Source organism: Pleurodeles waltl, chromosome 6 (assembly GCF_031143425.1).
Source record: "Pleurodeles waltl isolate 20211129_DDA chromosome 6, aPleWal1.hap1.20221129, whole genome shotgun sequence".
Lineage (NCBI taxonomy): Eukaryota > Metazoa > Chordata > Amphibia > Caudata > Salamandridae > Pleurodeles > Pleurodeles waltl.
Window position 1 is genome coordinate 1607985913 of NC_090445.1, and position 18916 is coordinate 1608004828.

At 42.7% G+C, this 18916-nt stretch overlaps 1 protein-coding gene across 2 annotated transcripts in view; it reads left to right on the forward strand.

Annotated features, from left to right (window-relative positions):
- The first annotated feature begins 1347 nt into the window (after window positions 1-1347).
- The window catches only part of EHMT1 (euchromatic histone lysine methyltransferase 1), an 800236-nt gene continuing 782667 nt past the window's right edge, over window positions 1348-18916 (forward strand). For both annotated transcript variants that reach the window (XM_069241478.1, XM_069241487.1), the window contains exon 1: window positions 1348-1436. The gene's annotated coding sequence lies outside the window, so the exon portion shown is untranslated. The remainder of the gene's footprint in view (window positions 1437-18916) is intronic.

An 18916-nucleotide genomic window follows, 5' to 3' on the forward strand; every position in this document is an offset into this window, starting at 1 on the left:
TGAGGAATTCAGCACGCTTGAGTTACTGTAGGGTGTGGCATTTGAGTCGCATTGTAAGGTATAAGGGAAAAGAAGGATTTACTTTTCCTGTGTTTACTGGGGTGCTCAGTGACTGGTTGCTGTGTAAAACAGAAGGATGAGTTGTCTGGAATGTCAGCGGAAGAAGGGCTGGAGCAAACTGTGCAAGCAGAGATGAGCCTGGGTCTAGTTATGAGGTACAGACGGGAGAAGCTAGTATGGTGGGAAGCCAATTGAGTTGTGCGGGTAGGCCTATTAGTTTACCCATTACGTTCCAGGATTATGTTATGTACTTTTAGTTATTATGTGTTCAGGAAAGGTTGTGGATTACTGTAGTATAAAAAACGTTATATTTTCTTGTTTTTGTATAGGAACAGTTGTAGATTATCTTAATATAAACCACAAGCTATATTATGTATTTTTAATAGGTTCTGTTGCAAGTCCACATATATTGTCTGTTCATATTTTATTGCTACTTTGTATGTTTTTTTCAATGACTTATACACACACACACACACACATATAAATATATATGTACTTTACTCTTTTAAGGGGGGATCTGAGTAGAGTTGATTATAGGTACTATTTCGTGTCATAGCGTTATTTGATGCAATCGAACTTGGAATGAAGGTCCTGAGAGGGAGGAAGGGAGACGATTGCAGGATATAGACGGTTAGATTGGTTGTAAGCAGGGGTAAATAAATAAGAGCCTTCAACCTACTCCCGTCTGCGACTCTTTGGCTGCACACTGGGCTCAAGTGACTAGCACTACACACTATCAGCCACTCGTACGTTATTAGTAATTAATTGACCAATTAGTCAGCTGACAGGCCAAATAGGCCTACGATGCCACCCTCCCCCCCAATATCCGGTTCGACCGTTTCTCACCCACACTATCGTATCAACTTCACTGATCAAAAAGCAACGCTGCTGCCCCTATTATCGCCCAGCACCTCCGACTCCCTATCCCATCCACAACCGTGGACGCCAGCAGTCACTGTTCAAATTTTGCTGCAGAGTTCTTGAGTGACACAGTTTGTGCGATTCCCCGCCCCACTCTAGCCTGCTCTTAACTCCGCAGCGACCAGCAGCTGGTATAACGCGTGGACACTGGCACTGACAATGTTTACAAATACTACAAAAGCACGTGCGGCGCTCCGCACCGAATGATCACTTTGAACTCTGTGCAACGATTGAGGATTGGCTGAAAGGCCCACAGTTGCCCAATCTGAGATCACAGACTAATCGCTCCTGGAGCCTCAATCTACTGAGCCAACGGATTGGCTGTCACGCGACCCGGAAGTAGTACTTTTACAAACTACTGTCGACCGTAAAAGATCAATGACGGACAACGGAAGTTGGGTTGGTTTTATTGATGGTCTGCGCAAGTAGCGGAAGGTGGACACCTTATGTATTAAGTGAGTGCTTTTGTTTTGCGGCAACTTCCCGTTGTTCCTAGTGCGCACCTACTTTATTCGAAACGTTATGCGTGCTTAACTTTGTTGTAGAATGATAAATTGGAATTCTGGAAAAAAAGCTAACGAATATAGAAGGATATGAGGCAGGTCTTTGTTTTAGTCTGATAAGTATATTGTAGGTGTATAAACCAGTTGCACTTGAGAGGTTGGATTGTACTACATTGTATTCATTTTTCAGTATTTTAGGTAGTGCAGCGTGCCCCCAAATTTGAGCTATTGGCGCGTCAAGAAAGTAACTGCATTTTTATTGCTAATTTTCACTACGAAGTTCACCGTGCTCCTGTTTTTGTTAAGTAAACGTGAACGACTTCGCATGGTATATATTTTTTTTTTTAGTAAGGCGTCTGGTCGTCCATAATAGGTGCATAGTATCTATTATAGTGCGCTTACTGCTAAATCGCTGGATTACTGGTTCACGCACAGCATTTAGCAGGAGCCAGATTTAATTGCTGGAATAAAGAAAATGATGCAAAGTGAGAAACCGTGAGGTCCTTTCCTTTTCTCTAAGTATAAGATTTGACCATTGCGAAGCAAGGTGCAAAAATATTTTTTCTCGTATATATGTACTAAGCCTTCTAATTTCTTGTAATCGGCCCTTTGGTAAAAAGGTATTTGAAAACGTTGACTTTCTTGTACTTGTGTAAGTTCTTGAAAGAATCCAATAGTATTTTAGTGCTCATAGACATTATTCTCCCTAAGGTGAATCCTTTTCCACTTGTATACTTGTCACGAGTACTAGCAATCATAATACTAAATTAAAGATGTACACATTTTTTTTTTTTTTTTTTAAATTTAACTAAAAAAAAAAACTTCAACGAAGATGCACCAAAATAGAGCAATTCGTATTTGGACTTTGTGTAATGATATCCTGATCTCCTGATCACCAACACGAGTGTGTTTGTGAAATTATGAACCTGACTGTTTTAATTTAGCATAGGAAGATATGAACAGACTGGGCTGCGTGTACTCTAAGCTATACCGCCATAGTCTGAAATCTGCACACAACTATGCTATTTGCATATTTATGATAATGGTGTTATGTCACTATATAGTCTATTCAGATTTGTAAGGATGGAAAGCAACAACTAATTTTGTTAACTAACAGTAATCTCTTTCACTGTAGATACATGTAAATATTGACACCGTCAGTTAAAAGGCTTTAAGACCTGTAAATGAAATGCCCAGTCCTAAACCAATGACTTAGTGCCCAATCCAGGACAGGAAACCAAACGCTCCCTACCAACCCTCCAGCTAAGGCATTTAAACACATACCTTACCTCAGCACTTCTGGACATACCAAGCCCCACATAGGCCTTATACCGGGAGGGTGGGTGGGAAGTAGGACTGAGTCGAGGACGAGTAGGACTAGGGGAATGAGGATTAACGGTAAGTAATCAGGGCATTACCTGTATGTCCCTTGTCCTCGATCTAGTCCTAAACCAGTGAGGCATACCAAAGCACAACTTCAAGGAAAGGCCTTTGTGGGTGTGAAATCCAAGACCGAAAGACCACACTACATAGACAGGTGTAAGATGTAGTAATTTGTTGACACAAATACAACAAGCAGGTCAAACAGTGGCAAACCCATCCACCGCCTGCAAGACTCCTCTACCAAAATTCAAGTGGGAAGGTTGTGTTAGGTGATGAATGTGGATTCAGAATCCCAGGTACCAGCCTGGCAAATTTCTTCCAAGCGAACACTCTTAAAGGCAGCCCAAGAGGCAGAGGTACCACTGGCTGAACGAGCCTGGATAACCACAGAGCAAGGTAATACTCAAAAGAAAGGGGTCCCCGACAAGGTAAGGAGAGACACCCAGGGAATAGTACTAAAGGTAAAGCACACGTCTCTCTCCTACGAAGTTCAGAACATATCAAATTTTATAACTATGCCGAATTGATGAAAACATCCATATTTTATTCAACAAAATATAAACTTAATCACACAAAATTATTAAAAACATTAATACACAACAATTTCCTCTGTAGTCGAATACCATACACCTACGAATAACACTTTATATAAGACAATAAATAACAACCACCAAGAAACAAGACCATACTACCACAAAGACTCCAATATGGACAGATTGTCACATAACCATAATCCAACACATAATTCATTACACATGATATACATCATATAATGACAAATACACACTTCTTACACAAAAGCAATCAGAAAACAGTCCTTAGTTCACACTGCTGATCTATCAACCTATATTCTATACTAAGTAAAATAATATGTGTTAATTTAATAATGGGATAACCCTAATTCTCTCTCTCTCAAAAGTTCTCCAAATTCATATCCTGATAATCATCCATATCGTTTTTCAAAAGAAATAGTCCATAATGAACATCCTCATCATTGTATAGAATATTTTGAAGATCAAAATAAAGTTAATGCTGAGCAGTTTTGGCCTCTTCTTGGCATTTAAATCAAACCCTCACCATTGTTTTGGTTGTAACTGTCACCGTATTGTCAGAGCGCACCAAAACATTGCATCCCAACAGACTCTGCTGGAAATGATGCAGGGCTCTCTCCACAGCTGACAGTTCTCTCCAGTTGGAGGAGTGTCTTGCCTCCAATGGAAGTTGACAACCCTGGACCGACCTGTGATTTAAAGTAGCACCCCATACCAGGGCACTCACATCTGTTTTCAGTACAACCAGAGAAGAGTGATGCATCAACATACCCCTGTTGAGATTGGATGAGTCCATCCACTATAGCAGACTGGAGATCACATCCGTTGACACTGGAATCTTCAGAGACCTGTCCCAAATGGGAAACTGCACAAATTTGTGGCGATGACACAGCAGTGGCCTTGTATGTAGGCTGGCCCATTGGACCGTGAATGCAGTTGTTGTCATATGACCCTGGACTTCTAGCCAATGAAAAAGTGTTGCAGACTTCTGGGCCAACAATAAACACAACATATTGCAGTTCCAAGATCCCAGACTGAGTAAGGAACACCTTGTCCCCAACTGTGTTCAACTCTGCTCTGATAAACAGTTTCCAAGTTTCTAGCTGTAAGTTGCATTTTGGGAAATTCAGGAGAAAGCCATGATCTTCTAGCGTATGAATGGTCAGTGCTAGATACAGCTGCAGTACTGAAACAGGAGTCTGAAAGAGCAAGTCAACCAGGTAGGGGAAGATGGAAATTCCCTGGAGGTGTAGATGAGCCATCCCCTTCGTAAACACTCTTGGTGAGGATCGAAGGAAGGGGAGGACACAGTACTGCCAATGGTGACGCATTACCGCAAACTGCAGAGACTTCTGAAACTCCAGAGCTACATGGATGTTAAGGTATGCATATTGAAGATACAATGTGGACATGAAATAACCCTTTTGAATCAACGGAATGATGTGCTGCAGGCTTTTCAGGGATTTGAGCTTGATCAATATTTGGACACCCCTCCCTTCACCTTCAATACCAGAAATATGATGGAATATATCCCTGACCCCCCCTTTGGGCAGGCGGAACTGGAACAATGGCCTTTTTCTCAGGAAGGACTGAATCCTGACAGCAAAGCTTGGTGTTTCACCAGGTCCTGTGCAGCAGGAGTCACAACAGTTCCTGAAGAAGGTGGAGAGGACAGATATTCTATCCAGTAACGCCCATACAGAATGTTCAGTACCCATTGGTCAGATGTCATGAGACCCCAACTTTCCTGAAACAGACGAAGTCTCCCACCAGCCACAAGTGGACCTCCGGGGTGGGCAGTGTGGGCAACATAGTCTGGACCGCTGCATGCCCTGGCCAGGCTCAGTGCATGGTTTCTTCTGAAACTGCCCCTGAAAGCCCTTTCCTGGAAACTTTTGGCTCTCCAAAGAGGGCTGTTGCCTGTGAGAAGGCTGATTAAATGACCTGGAGGAGGACACAATAAAGGAAGGCTTAGCAGGTTTGTGATTTTTGAAAGTTGAAAGAATGCTTCAGTTCCTTAAACACTTTATGCAACTTTTCCTCCAGTTCACAACCAAAGAGGTGAGACACTGTAAAGGACGTACACAGGGCCATAGATTGCATTGCAGCATCAGTATTCCAACCCTTCAAAAATGAATTCTGCCTGGCAGCAGTGGAGGCTCCACAGGACAGAGTGGACGTCCTTCACTGAATTGAAGGCAATGTCCGACAGCTGCTCTGACTACCTCTCCATAGACTTCAAGACGGCAGGACAATGGTCACCTTCTTGCATAGTTTGGAAGCGGGTCTTAAAATCAGACAACAAAAACTGTGCCACATAGGCCCCATTCATACCAGGACGCAAAGCCAGATGCGCCCCAACATAATCCTTCTTTATAGAGGAATCCATTTTATTATCCACCACATCCTTCAGAATATTTCCCTCAGCTATTGATGGCCTGTCCACCAGCCTAGCGACAATGGCATCTATATGGGCATTTTTTCAACAGCACATCCATTACAAACTGATGGATGGGTAAAGCCTCACTAGGCGGTTTCTTGAATTGTGCAACTGTCTCCCTGAAAGTGCTGGGCACAGCCTCTTCAGGAAATCCTATATTGTCCCTCACCATTTCATACTGCTTTTCTGCCAGACCAGCTGCTTGCATTGACCAGCCAAGGATATAGTGTAAATCGATTGTTTTTTTAATTTTAGTGGACATTATTTATTAACCTTTTTGTGGTCTTATATAGCATAGAAGAACTGTGATGGGTAGTGGAGTGCTAATCCAAGATGAATAGTGGCATCATGTTCAGGAAGCACTGACAAAGTCAGTAGGCATGTAACCACAGACATTCACAGATGCTGCCTGCATGTGTTTCATGTGTCTAATGCACAAATGCTGTGCTGTTGATCATACTAAGGCCTACTTTTTCGGGTTTCCCAAGACTTAGGAGGGAAAAGTAAAAAAAAAAAAAAAAAGAAAAAAAAAAGATTGCTTTCTGTGTTTAATGTCTGTAGGAGACGAATAATTGAATGTGGCAGAGTGACAACTGCACTTTTCAGACGTAAAATAGTCCCTCGTATAGTCCAATGAAAGCTCTTCCTGGAATGCGATGTGATTTACATAGCCAATAACACGAGGAGAAAAGGTAAAACTCCTCTAGGTGGAGCCAAAGGCACTCTTTGTATATTTTTAAAGAATTGCCAGCAACACACATTGTAAACAAATAGCAAGGCAACCGTAAAAATATACATTCAACTAGTGCATAGCAATAATAAGGTGAAAACATCAATTTTAAATCCGGAGGCACACTACTGAAAGTAATGTAAGACTAATATGTAGACATGACAAAACATTGTTCAGAAATATTCTTTATTGGATTCCCTGTGAGAAACTACAGTCACAGCCTTTAATTCGAATAATCCACTTCAGGACTCTAAGTAATATAACACACATGAATGCATACATATATAAATGTACAATTACAGACAGCCACATCACCATTATTTTTACCACAAATCTCAACAGTCCACTCTCAAGACAAGCATCAAAACGTTAAAATGTGACTTGTCTGAGAAAATAACTAAAAACACTAACGCAATATGTACTTATGAAATTTAAGGCTATGTTTTTCACCAGGGAATCGTTCACTGAGTCTCCGAAACAAAGAGCAGCATTACTTGTAGGAAGTAATAATTAAATGTTAAGCATCCAATACTATAGTGATATTTGAGAACATATTCTGATCAAAGAATCGATGTTTTAACCACAAAGATGTAACAGGAAAAACTAGAACGTTTATATATAATTTTCGAAAAAGAAAAGCTTGAAGTGTTAAGTAGCAGATACCATACACTACACATTTGTGTGTGTGTGTGTGTGTGTGTGTGTATATGTGTGTGTGTGTATATATATATATATATATATATATATATATATATATATATGATTTTCATCCATTTTTTTTAAAAATAAAATGTACAGTGCAAGTTAATACATCCTGGGTACGAAATTCATCACGATATTAAGTAAATGTTACATAGGTATCCTGCCGAAATGAGTTAAAAGCAACACTGAAATAAAAAGGTGGCCACCATATTAGTGCAATCACAGCAATATCTCTTTTGAGATGTCAAATATATGTTCAAGTGCCCAGGCAAAAGCCTCAGGCACACATAGTGATATAATGTAAGTGTCAACCCAACTGTGGCTACTCTTTCAGACGGATTAAACTCTCAAAGGTCCTTCCTGCAAAGCTAAGTGGGCAGATTGTCATACGAGAAAGTCTTAGTATAAACAGATCCAGCCACCCTATTGATCCAATAAGTTTAATCTATTAACGTAATAGTGATCTTGGCAACGTGGTTCCACACGCATCTGATCATCATTGTATAAAATACCCCAAATCAGTCCAACCATTTTTAAAAAGAAAAGTACCAATGGAGTACCCTAACACATGTACACACATCCGTGTGAAAATGGCACAGTGGAAACTGCTATATTGGTCTGGTCAAGTCTAATTTAATATATTATATGAGACTGTCACACCAACAAGGAGTCAAAAGGCGTTACCCTCCTGATCAGTTAAATACACAACCTATTCCTTTCGCAAACTATACAAGCCAAAAACGTGCACTTACCCGAATCCGCGGTCAACACTGTACATCAAGAATGACATTTGAAGAAAACTTGCCATCTTGTAGTGACCTAATCTATAGATTGGTCCAATTTAGAATTTCATGATTAGAGTGTCAAACACATAAAGCCATATAACATACGCTTAAACCCGAATATGGCTGTTAGCTTAGACTTATCAAAATCTCAAGGGGTTTCACTTCAAAGTAAAGTGGGCACATTGTCATACAAATAGAATTTCTTATAAACGCATAGCTGCCATCTTGGACTGGTTAGGTTCTCAAAAGATTTCCCTATAGTGTAATTAGCTAGTCAAACCACTCTCTAGGTCTAACCAAACCTCAGCACATATCATACCCTAGTGTGGACACAAATCAAGCTACCGTATCCATCTTATCAGAGTAACTACATTTAGCATAAATAAACTTGATATTGTGCATTCATGCGTGTATAGTCAACATCATATAAAATACCTGAAATCGGTCCAACTAAATTAAAAAAAAAAAAAAAACAGAATACCCCACTACGTACACACACATCGGTTTAAGAATGGTGCAATAGAGGTTGCCATATTAGTCTGGTCGGGGGAACAGCCATTATAACATGGCTGTTACCCCAAAAAGCCTTTATCACATATGCAGTACAACGCATGTGTCATTACCACAAATAGCCTTTACCACGCATACCATTACAACAGATTATCATGTAAAGGTATGCATGGTAAGGGCTGTGTGTGGTAATTGAGGCAAAGGCCATTGGTGTCGTTGGAGGAAACTGAGCGATCCTTCCATTTCCCTTGAACGACTTGCACCACGCCTCAGAGGAGCTGGCTCTTTGTTTTGGAGAGGTAGGATTGGGCTGGGGGGGGTACTGTTTTAGGACTTGGGTGGTGGGGAGGGTACAGTTTTAGGGAGGGGGCAGGGATGGTTTTAAGGAAGGGGGTAGGACGGTTTTAGGGCTTGGATCGGGGGGATGATTTTTGGGCTTGGGGTGGGGGATGGTTTTAGGGCTCGCGGGCAGGGTAAATTTTATGGCAGGGGGTGGTTTTCAGGCTTCTGGTGGTTTTAGGGTGGGGTCGGGGCGGTTTTGGAGTTCAGGGTGGGGGTAGAGGGGGGTACTATTTTAGGGTTCAGGGCAGGGGACGGTATTTCTTCGAAGGGCAGGGAGGTGGTCCTGCTGGGATCCGATTTTAGGGCTTAGGGTAGGAGCCGGGTAGTTTTTAGACGGGCTGGGATCGGGGGGAGGTATCATGCTGGGGTCTGGGTTTAGGGCTCATGGCAGGGATCGGGTAATTTTTAGAAGGGGTGGGTGGGGGGTTGCACCCAGGACCGCATTTATGACTCAAAGCTGGGGTCAGGGAAAGCCTTTTCCTTGCATATGACTTTAACAGGCCCTGGTGCTATCCCAGCTACATTATGGGAATGCCTTGTTCCTTGGCTCTCCCTCCTATGTCCCAAAAATATTTCAGACCTTACAAAATTCAGCATCTCGTCTGTTGGTGAATATTCCCAGACATCTGCCTATACCCAAGGCCTTATGTGATCTACACTGGCTCCCAGTGACACGTCCAGTTCAGTTCAAAACATTCTGCCTGCTTCACAGGGCTGTCAATAATAAGAGCCCTGCCCTGCTTCGTTCCATTCCCTATCTTCCGGAGAGACTGCTTCCCTTATCCTCTGCTCATCTTTTGAAGGTGCCCAGGATCCAGAGGGCCCGTTGGAGGGGGCTGGTCTATAGCCTACCTGGTCCCCGACTTTGGAATCTATTGCCTTTTGAATTGCGCCTACAGCGTAAACTTCCTTTTTGGAAAGCCTTGAAGACCTGGCTTTTTCATAACTAATTCTCTTCCTGCTTATCCTGCTTTGGTAGCGCTGGAAGGCCTCGAAGTAGCGATGCGCACTATAAGAACTCTTGAATAGAACATACATGCTTTTACAATGTATTTCATTGTAAAGGCGTGCATGGTAAAGGTTAGCCATGGTAATGGCATTCTCGTTGTAACGCACATTTGTGGTAACAGCAAATTAACACCATGTTTTAAGGCACTTGGTAGTTGTGAAAGCCCATTTGTAGGGTTGAGAGTGCAAGCTCTCTGGCCCTTGTTGTAATCACTCAGTGGGCTTTTACCACGCCCATGTCGCACCAGCAAAGCTCGTGTTGTTAGACCTATCCGCTGCCTTTGACACGGTGTCTCACATGAAGTTGTTACAGAGACTGCAGGGTTGGGAGACTCTTTTGTATTTAGAAAAGGGCTCCAAGCCTTGTCAACTTCACGTCAGCGCTTTTTATTGGTTCGTGGGCTTCCCTAATAAAATCTTCTTGCTTTCATTAGTCGAAGGCACCCATAGGTCATGCCTTTTCCGGTGGCAAGCCCTCCTCGAGCGCAGCGACCAAGTACAGAAAACATGCGAGGCTCGCTGTTTTCCATCGGGCTTGTGGACTTTTTTTTCCTCTAATTTAGAGCGCGATCTCGCTTGGCAGAAGTCGAGCGCTTTACATACTTGAATTCACTTTTTCGGGTTGTGTACATAAATACACTTTTGCCCGATAGGTGAAAAGTCGGGTTAAAAGTTTACAACGCGATCAGCTCTAACATGAGCAAACGCGAGACCCGTCGCATTGTAAATGCTTGTTTTATTTTTATCTTTTTTGAGAGCTGGAAGCAAAGCCTTTTTGTACTTGGCCCCTCATTACTGGAACAAATTGCCATATGAGATCTGAATGTATATGGATCAATATCCATTTCAGGAAAAGGCTTACGACAATACTGTTTTCCACTCTTGCTGCCACTTAGGGCGTGCAGAGATACCTCTCTCGGGGTGATCTGCCTGCAGTATCAAATGAATTTAACATAACATCTCTGGGAGGAAATTAAGGTGGTAATGGGGGACCACACATTCTCAATGACTGCTGGAAGGAAGGAGGCCCAACGGCCCAGCTTAGATGCCCTTGAGCCAGACCGATATGAACTAGTATGCAGTTTAGATGCCCTTCAGCCAGACCGCTATGAACTAGTATTCAGTTTACTTGTGCAAGAAGGTGGGGGCATTGGACACCTGCTTCGCCTCAAGCAGAGTGAGTTTCGGAAGGTGGCGGTGAATGCTGCCCAGACACAGCCCGGGCTAACCCAGTGTTGGTTGCATGATGTGGGAAATAAGGCAAGTAAATTGCTGGCATGGCCTGAGGAGAGGGACTGAGGTAGGAACTGGGTGCTGGAAATACATAATAGTGCAGGTGAGATAAGGAAGACTGGTGCAGACATTGCTGACGCATTTGTGCCCTACTATGAAAAGGTCTACATCTCCACACCCTTTGTAACGGCCGAGGATTGTGCTGAGTTCCTCAAAGAGATACAGATCCAACCTTTGGTGGATGAGGACAGAGCAGCCCTTAATGGCGATCTCACTGCAGGCAAAATTTTAACTGCACAGAGAGACCTGCAGTCTGGGAAGGCCATGGGCCCGGATGGGCTCCCTGTTGAACTATATAAAGGAATGGGCCAGTAAGTTGTCTGAACATACGCTGGCAATGTTTCAAATGGTGTTGAAGAAGGGGGAATTACTGCTAGCGTATTGTGACAATTGTTGTGGTTCCCAAAAAGCATAAACCGCCGACCGAGTGCACATCGTATCGGCTAGTGTCACTGTTAATGTTGAGGTCAAAGTGCTAGCCAAAGTGTTTGCAGCTCTGCAGGGTGATAAATACAGTGGCCCACTCTGATCAGTCGGGCTTTATGCCACATAGAGGGACATGGGTCAATCTTGAGATGTCTGTATGGTGTGCTTCACATGACGTGGAAGGCCCTGGCTTCCCCAGCTGGGGTGCTCTCCCTTGATGTCAATATGGTGTTCGATAGCATAGAATGGGACTAACTCTTTGTGGTCCTGGAGTGCCTGCGATTTGGCCCTAATGTCTGTACTTTGGTTCGGCTCCTGTATGTGGGGCTAGTGGTGAGGGCGAGGTTCAACAACATGCTGTCATAAACCTTCAACTTGAGTAAAGGTATGATGCAGGGTTGCCCACTGTCACCAATGACTTTTGCATTTGCATTGAGCTATTGGCCTCCTGGATTCGTGGAGACCCTCTCATACAGGGAGTGAACAGCGGCGATTGGGAGGAGCCTATCTCATTATATGCAGATGATGTGCTGCTGTACCTCTTCCAACCCATGATGTCGGTGGACAGGGTGCAGCGGGTTTTCCACATTTTCGGAGATCACTCAGGCTGCTGTATTTACTGGGATAAGTCTGGCATTTACCTGCTTGTGGGCAGGGTGCCTGTCCTGCTGCAGGGGAGTAACGTGCCCGTGACGCTCAAGGACTTCACGTATCTGAACCTACTTATATGGAAAGGAACCTAAATGAGCCTTTTGACAGGTTTCGCCAGTCGTTGTAGAACTCAGTTGTTGTCCTTAACAGGCATGGCTGCCCTGTAACAGTTGATGGCATTACCCCGGTTTTTATATGTGTTCCAAAATACCCCATTCCTGATACCTCTGGCCTTTTTTGCAAGCTAGATCACAAAGTCGTCGTCTTGATCGTGTGCAGTGGAAAGTACTATTTGCTATCTCACTTTGTTTGGGGTTTCCCTCAAAATTAGTACTTCTGTTGAAAAATTAATAGGTCAAGGCAGAGGCAAAACTCATGATCAGTGACCAAACAGTATGTCATATTTGTATAAGGAGAGGCACAAGGCAAGCTGTCCGATGCCAGTGCTCTTTACTTTCTTTTTAGAACCCTTGGCTGTGGCGCTAACACAGGATCCCCAGGTGAGGCCCCGGTTCCAGGTGCTCCGAAAATAAAATTCTTCGCTGATGACCTCATCGCTACCTAGCCAGCGGCAATGCAGAAAACATTCATAACACCTTTGACAAAATACGAACCTTTACTGATATTGGCGGGTTACACGATAAACAAAACAAAATTGGAGGACCTCCTCTATAAATGCACATCTTCAATTTTATCCATAGATATGCAACAGTACTTCTTGGCCACCCACCCAATAAGGTATGTGGGCATATTGGTTGCATGAAATTTCAGACTTGTTCAAACTTAACTATATTACCACTGTTATTAAAGCCTAAATGTTATTAGCTAACCGGCACACTCTACCTTTAACCATTTTAGGTAGTGTGGTGCTTATTAAAATGTTGATTTTTCCACTGTTCACTTTCTTTTTCAAATGTTCTGAACATAGTCCAGTAGTCTTTCTTTGCGGAGATCGTGCAAGTAATGCGCAAGGAAGGAACACTCTCATCAAACTGACTTCAAAGCAGTTAAATAGGGAAGCCTGAGGTCTGGCAGTTCTGCATATGAAGTAGTAGTATCAAACAACTTTTCTCGATAGGCTGAATCGTGCTGCGACAAAATAGTCCGTCAAATTGCTTTTACCTTCAGTGCATATTGTATGAGGCAGGTGACCATCTTCCTGCCTTTTGGGAAATCCTGAATTTACCCAAACGCTCCAGATCCAAGTTTCTGTACATATTGACAAGCAGATTTACGCAACTTGAAGAGGAGTATCGGTTTCCCCTGTTTCCTCCTTTGATGCAATTAAGAGTGTTTGCTCCTAGGTATACCTGTAGAATGGAGTACTTTTAGGGAGTGGGAGCTGTTTATTATAGATTTAGCACTTTTTTTTGTTTGTTAGCAGGACATGTACAATCCTGGACACAAGTGGCCGTGGACAACACCAACATATCCTCCACTCTAACACTCTCCTATCTACAAATCAGTAATTATATACGTTGCAATTCAAGGGCAACCAGCGTAGCTAAGGAGCATTTAAGCAAAGCCCATTTCACAAGTAACCTCACAGGAATGGGAAAGTGCTACCGCACACTATGGGGGTCATTACAAGCTTGGCGGGCGGCTACCGATGCCCGGCAAGCGGTAACTGCCGTGCGGCCGCCAATGCGGCCGCACTCCCGCGGACCCCATTACGACATCACCACTGGGCCGGCGGACACAAACCATGTTTACACCCGCCGGCCCAGCGGGGATGAGGCTGCAACATAGGAGCCGGCTCCTAATGGAGCCGGCGGTGTTGCGGCCGTACGACGGGTGCAGTAGCACCTGTCGCGCTTTTCACTGTCTGCTATGCAGACAGTGAAAAGCTGTCCGGGGCCCTGTTAGGGGGCCCCAGGACACCCCTTACCGCCAGCCTCTTCCTGGCGGTGCAAACCACCAGAAAGAGGCTGGCGGTAGGGGGGGATCATAATCCCCAGGGCAAGCAGCGCTGCCCTGGCGGATTATCACCGGCGGGGCTAAAACGGCGGGAAACCGCCGGCCCCGGCAGTGCGACCGCGGCGCTACCGCCGCAGTCGTAATACGGGTCTCACGGATGCCACATTACCCCTGGCGGTCTCTGACCGCCAGGGTCGTAATGACCCCCTATATCTTCATTTACAGGCAGTGGTAGCTCCGGCAGCATTACCCATCGTTTGAAACATCACTGGGGGTAAAATAGATCATATTGCATGGAATTGTTATAACCTTAAGGCACATAAGGTCACTCGAGAAGCAGATTGTAAAAGAAATGCCCTCTATTTTAAATGGGCATTTTATTACACCTGCATCGCCTGCAGAAAATATTCTCCTCTACCCCTGCGGTATGCTTTCGACGTGGGCATTCAAGAGGTGATTGGCTCCATGTTGGGTTCTCATGTCCCACACTAGCTAGCAGGTCAAGATTTCTGCATCAATCAGTGTAAAGCTCTGCAAGTCCAAATAAAGCCAGATTTTCAGGGGGCATAATTAGGTATTTCAACTACTAGCAGACATCTAACATTAAGACAATAACAGTACCTTTTTTGTTGGTTCCCTGGTAGTTAATTAAATCAGTGGTCCCCAACTATTTGACTTCTGTGGACCCCCACTTTAACATTACTGGAACCTAGGGACCCCAACTAAATCATTATTGGAATCCTGGCGCCCCCACAGAATCATTATTGGAATCCACGGACTACCTACGGAGTTGTTCCTGAAAGCCGGGGACCCAAGTCTAAACATCTTCGATGATGTGAACTGCAAAACAATACCCCAAAAATATAGAATCAAGCATTCATCAAATATATACACAGATAATAACACATTTTATTTAATTTGCGAATAAATATAAATATATTTTTTTTAATACTCATAGGAAGGTTGGGGCTTTTGTAAATTTAATTGAAGCAACATATCGCCCATACTATATTCTATTTGATGCACCTGCTCTGATGAATTAATCTGAGGATACTAATTTAATTTTTAGCCTCCAATTTTGAATTCCTTGAAGTATACAGTATATTTTAAAATTTTCAATTGTACATTTAGCCACTTATTTATATACGCTTTATCATTCTGTTAATATTATTTAATTTTCTAAGCAGTCGCGGACCCCCTCATGAGGCTTCGCTGAACCGCAGGGGTTCCCGGACCACAGGTTGGGAACCACTGAGTTCAATCATTCTTGCAAAGAAGAAAATCTCATGCTGCTTCCACTTTTGAATCATTGGTTATAAAAAAAACACACAAGTAAAAGGGAGGTGACCGCTTTAAATGTATCCCATACTATATGGGAAGGGGCAGAACCCCGATTTTATCTCGAAAAACTCGACCGCCGGCTGTTAGAGGAGAAATGTTGAGGTATGCAGTGAGAAAAGAGAGATTGCGTACTGAACAATTAGTCAATACAGATAAAGTTGACTGCTGCTGTGCAACGATTAGGGGAGGTGTTGCAGAGTAAGGGAGAGATTTCAGACATTTTACATGAATTAACCACTACAAAAGCAGAGGCCGTAAAGATCTATAATAAGGCAGAAGCAGACTCATGGTAGCATCAGTACACTTGAGAATGAAGGGCAGTTAGTTAGTAGTGGCCCTGAAATTCTAGAATTATTTAGACGGTTTCATCAAAAACTATACTCACAAGAAGGGCAACCCCAGGAGGAGGAGAGGCTTTTAAATATGGGGAATTCCACATTGGGACAGCTGAAGGACGGAGATAAGAGTGAGCTGGAAGCCCCTCTGACCACCAAGGAAATTGTTATAGCAATTTGCGCTCTGGCAAGTGGCAAAGCAACCGGGGTAGATCAGATTCCACTTAAGTTCTGCAAGATCATTTTCTTAGAATTACGAAAGGAACTATTTAGCTTATTTGTTGAAATACAGTCAGGGTCCACTCAACCGACTTCATGGGAAGAGGCCAAGATAATAGTTTTTTGAAGAAAGACAAGGAGCCGCATTTACCTGGCTCAAATCGCCCGATTTCTTTAATTAACAGTGATGCCAAAATCTATACCAAGATACTGGCTAGTCGATTAAGTTCAGTGATTTCTAATCTTGTTTCTCTGTGGCAGCCCGGGTTTATCCCAGAAAAAGGTACAGCTGATCATGTTAGATGTTTTATCGCACTGTTGGACACCAGGGCAGTGGCTAAGCTTCCAATGGCAGTTATACTGCTCGACGCGGAAAAAGCATTTGATCCGGTCCACTGGCCCTTCCTATTGATAACTCTGCGTAAAAATAATATTGTCCCCGGGTTTATCAAGGTGATTGACCAGCTTTATCATAACCCTACTGCCACTATGCAAATAGCAGGGCTAAAATCAGCTCCCATTATTATTCAGAGAGACACACAGCAGGGCTGTCCGTGTTCACCTTGGTTGTTTGCCCTATATATCAATCCTTTGATAAGGAAACTGCTTAATAATAATCAGATTAGCCTAGTGGAATCGATGGGGGGGCAGCACAAAAATACTTGCCTATGCAGATGATATTGCGGTCGTTACAACCGACCCCACGACCGCTCTACAGGAAATAGATTGAGGCTGCACGGTTTGTAATGGTGTCCGGTTACTTATTGAATAAAACTAAATGTCAAATATTAGTTAATGACTGGGCAGCCTTTGAGGATGAGCGCAAAAAGACCCAGGTGCAGTATTTAGGAGTCAAACTGACGACTAATTTTGATGAGATAGTAAAAATATACCTGGCTCCGGTTTTTACAAAGGCCAAGAAGGATCTGTACCGTAGCAATAATTTGCATCTTTCACTGATGGGACGCTGCAATGTGATTAAAATGACCTTTCTACCTAAAGTGCTTTATTTTTTTTAGAACTATACCATTAGTAATTGGATAGGAATGGTTTCAGCTAATGGAAGGGCTGACTAGTAATTTTATATGGTCTTATACTAAAGCACGTCAGGCTTTCCACTTTTTAATGCTTCGAAGAGAGAAAGGGGGATGGGCACTCCCTAACTTCAAACTATACTATCTGGCGGCTGTATTACAATATGCACCGACATTATACGTTATGGATAGAACCATGCAAGATACTCTTCCCTCAATCTATACACTAATCTTGGGCAAGGAGGCAGATGCAGTCTTTCTACAGATTTTAGAACCTAGTTATTACAAGAAGGTAAAATTCAAGACAATTAGATCTGCTTTTAAGGTATGGGCGCAGGTTAAGTGCAAGAAAGGGATGGGGCGGGTCTGCTATTACACACCGCTTTGGAGCACACCTATGTTTCCAGAGATCTTTAAAGATAGCTAGTGTATAAGATGGGCTAGTTGTGGGATTCAGAAAGTGGGGGACTTTTTTTTTTTTTTTTGAGGGAGATCATATAAAGACATTTGAGGATTTAAATGCAGAGTTTGCCTTAGATAGTACAGACTTTTTCAAATTTTTACAGATTATGAAATTTGTATTAACTACCTTTAAACACAACCCATGCAGGGGTAAGATCAAGCTGATGGAGCCTGTGGGTAAACCCATAGGCTGTAGTATTAGGAACTTGTACCCGCTCCTTCTAGATTTAGCACAGGACGATGTGGCACTGCTTGTCAAGAAGTGGGAATGGCGGGTAGGCGCTAATGAGTGCAGTGTTTGATTCTGTAGATATGACTCAGAATGTTTTATTATCAGCCGGCCCGCAAGCTCAGCATTATATGGTCTTGTATAATTTATATTATACACCGGCCAAGATTGCCAGATGGGGAAAAAGAGTGGGTAATACCTGTCCGCGATGTGGAAGCTTGGAGGCAGCTCTTTGCCACATGTTTTTTAATTGTGGGAAATTGTCAAGGCTTATTTATGAAATATCTGAATTTTTGAAGAAAGCTCTGAAACGGAACAGAATTTAACACCTCAACTGGTGTTGCTGGGGGTTGATGATTCTGTCTGCAAGAACCAATCAAGATCTTTTTTGTTCTTGGCAATGTCTGTATTACGTGGATGTATTGCATCTGATTGGCGGGAATCTGACCCTCCGTCTTGGAATCAATGGATTATGCGGCTCTCATCTGCATTTCATCTAGAATACAGTTTATATAGTATAAAGGGTGCCGCAGCTAGGAAAAAAGGTTCCAAAATCTGGGCACCATTGTGCTCATGGCTTCAGGGCCCTGATAGTGGACTGATTTAAAAAAAAAAAAAAAAAAAAAAAAAAAAAAAGATTACTAATGAATTTTTCAGCTCTCCTAGCATGAATATTTTTTCTATTCTATTTAGAAAAACAATGTTAATAACTGATATTTTAGATTAATGTATGGATTATGATGTATTTTTTTTATGATGAAATTTTATACTGATGTGTGTCCAATAATGATATTTAAAAAAAAAAGGAAAAGGGAGGTGAAGAGCTTTAATGTGCAAAGGGTCGGTGTGTTAAAGAGGGCATCTGGGATAGTAAAATAGAATCATAAAATAATGGATATTGTTTAAGCTTTCTCTTGCTTTTTTCCCTTTCCCTTTTTTTTTTCTTTCTATACCAGTTAAGTCTTAAATACTGACTAAGATTTCTGATCGATATTTACTTGTATCTGTGTATTCTGATCGATGAGAATCAATGTGTTAAGTGTAATGAATTGCTCGATACCTGATGATCAACAA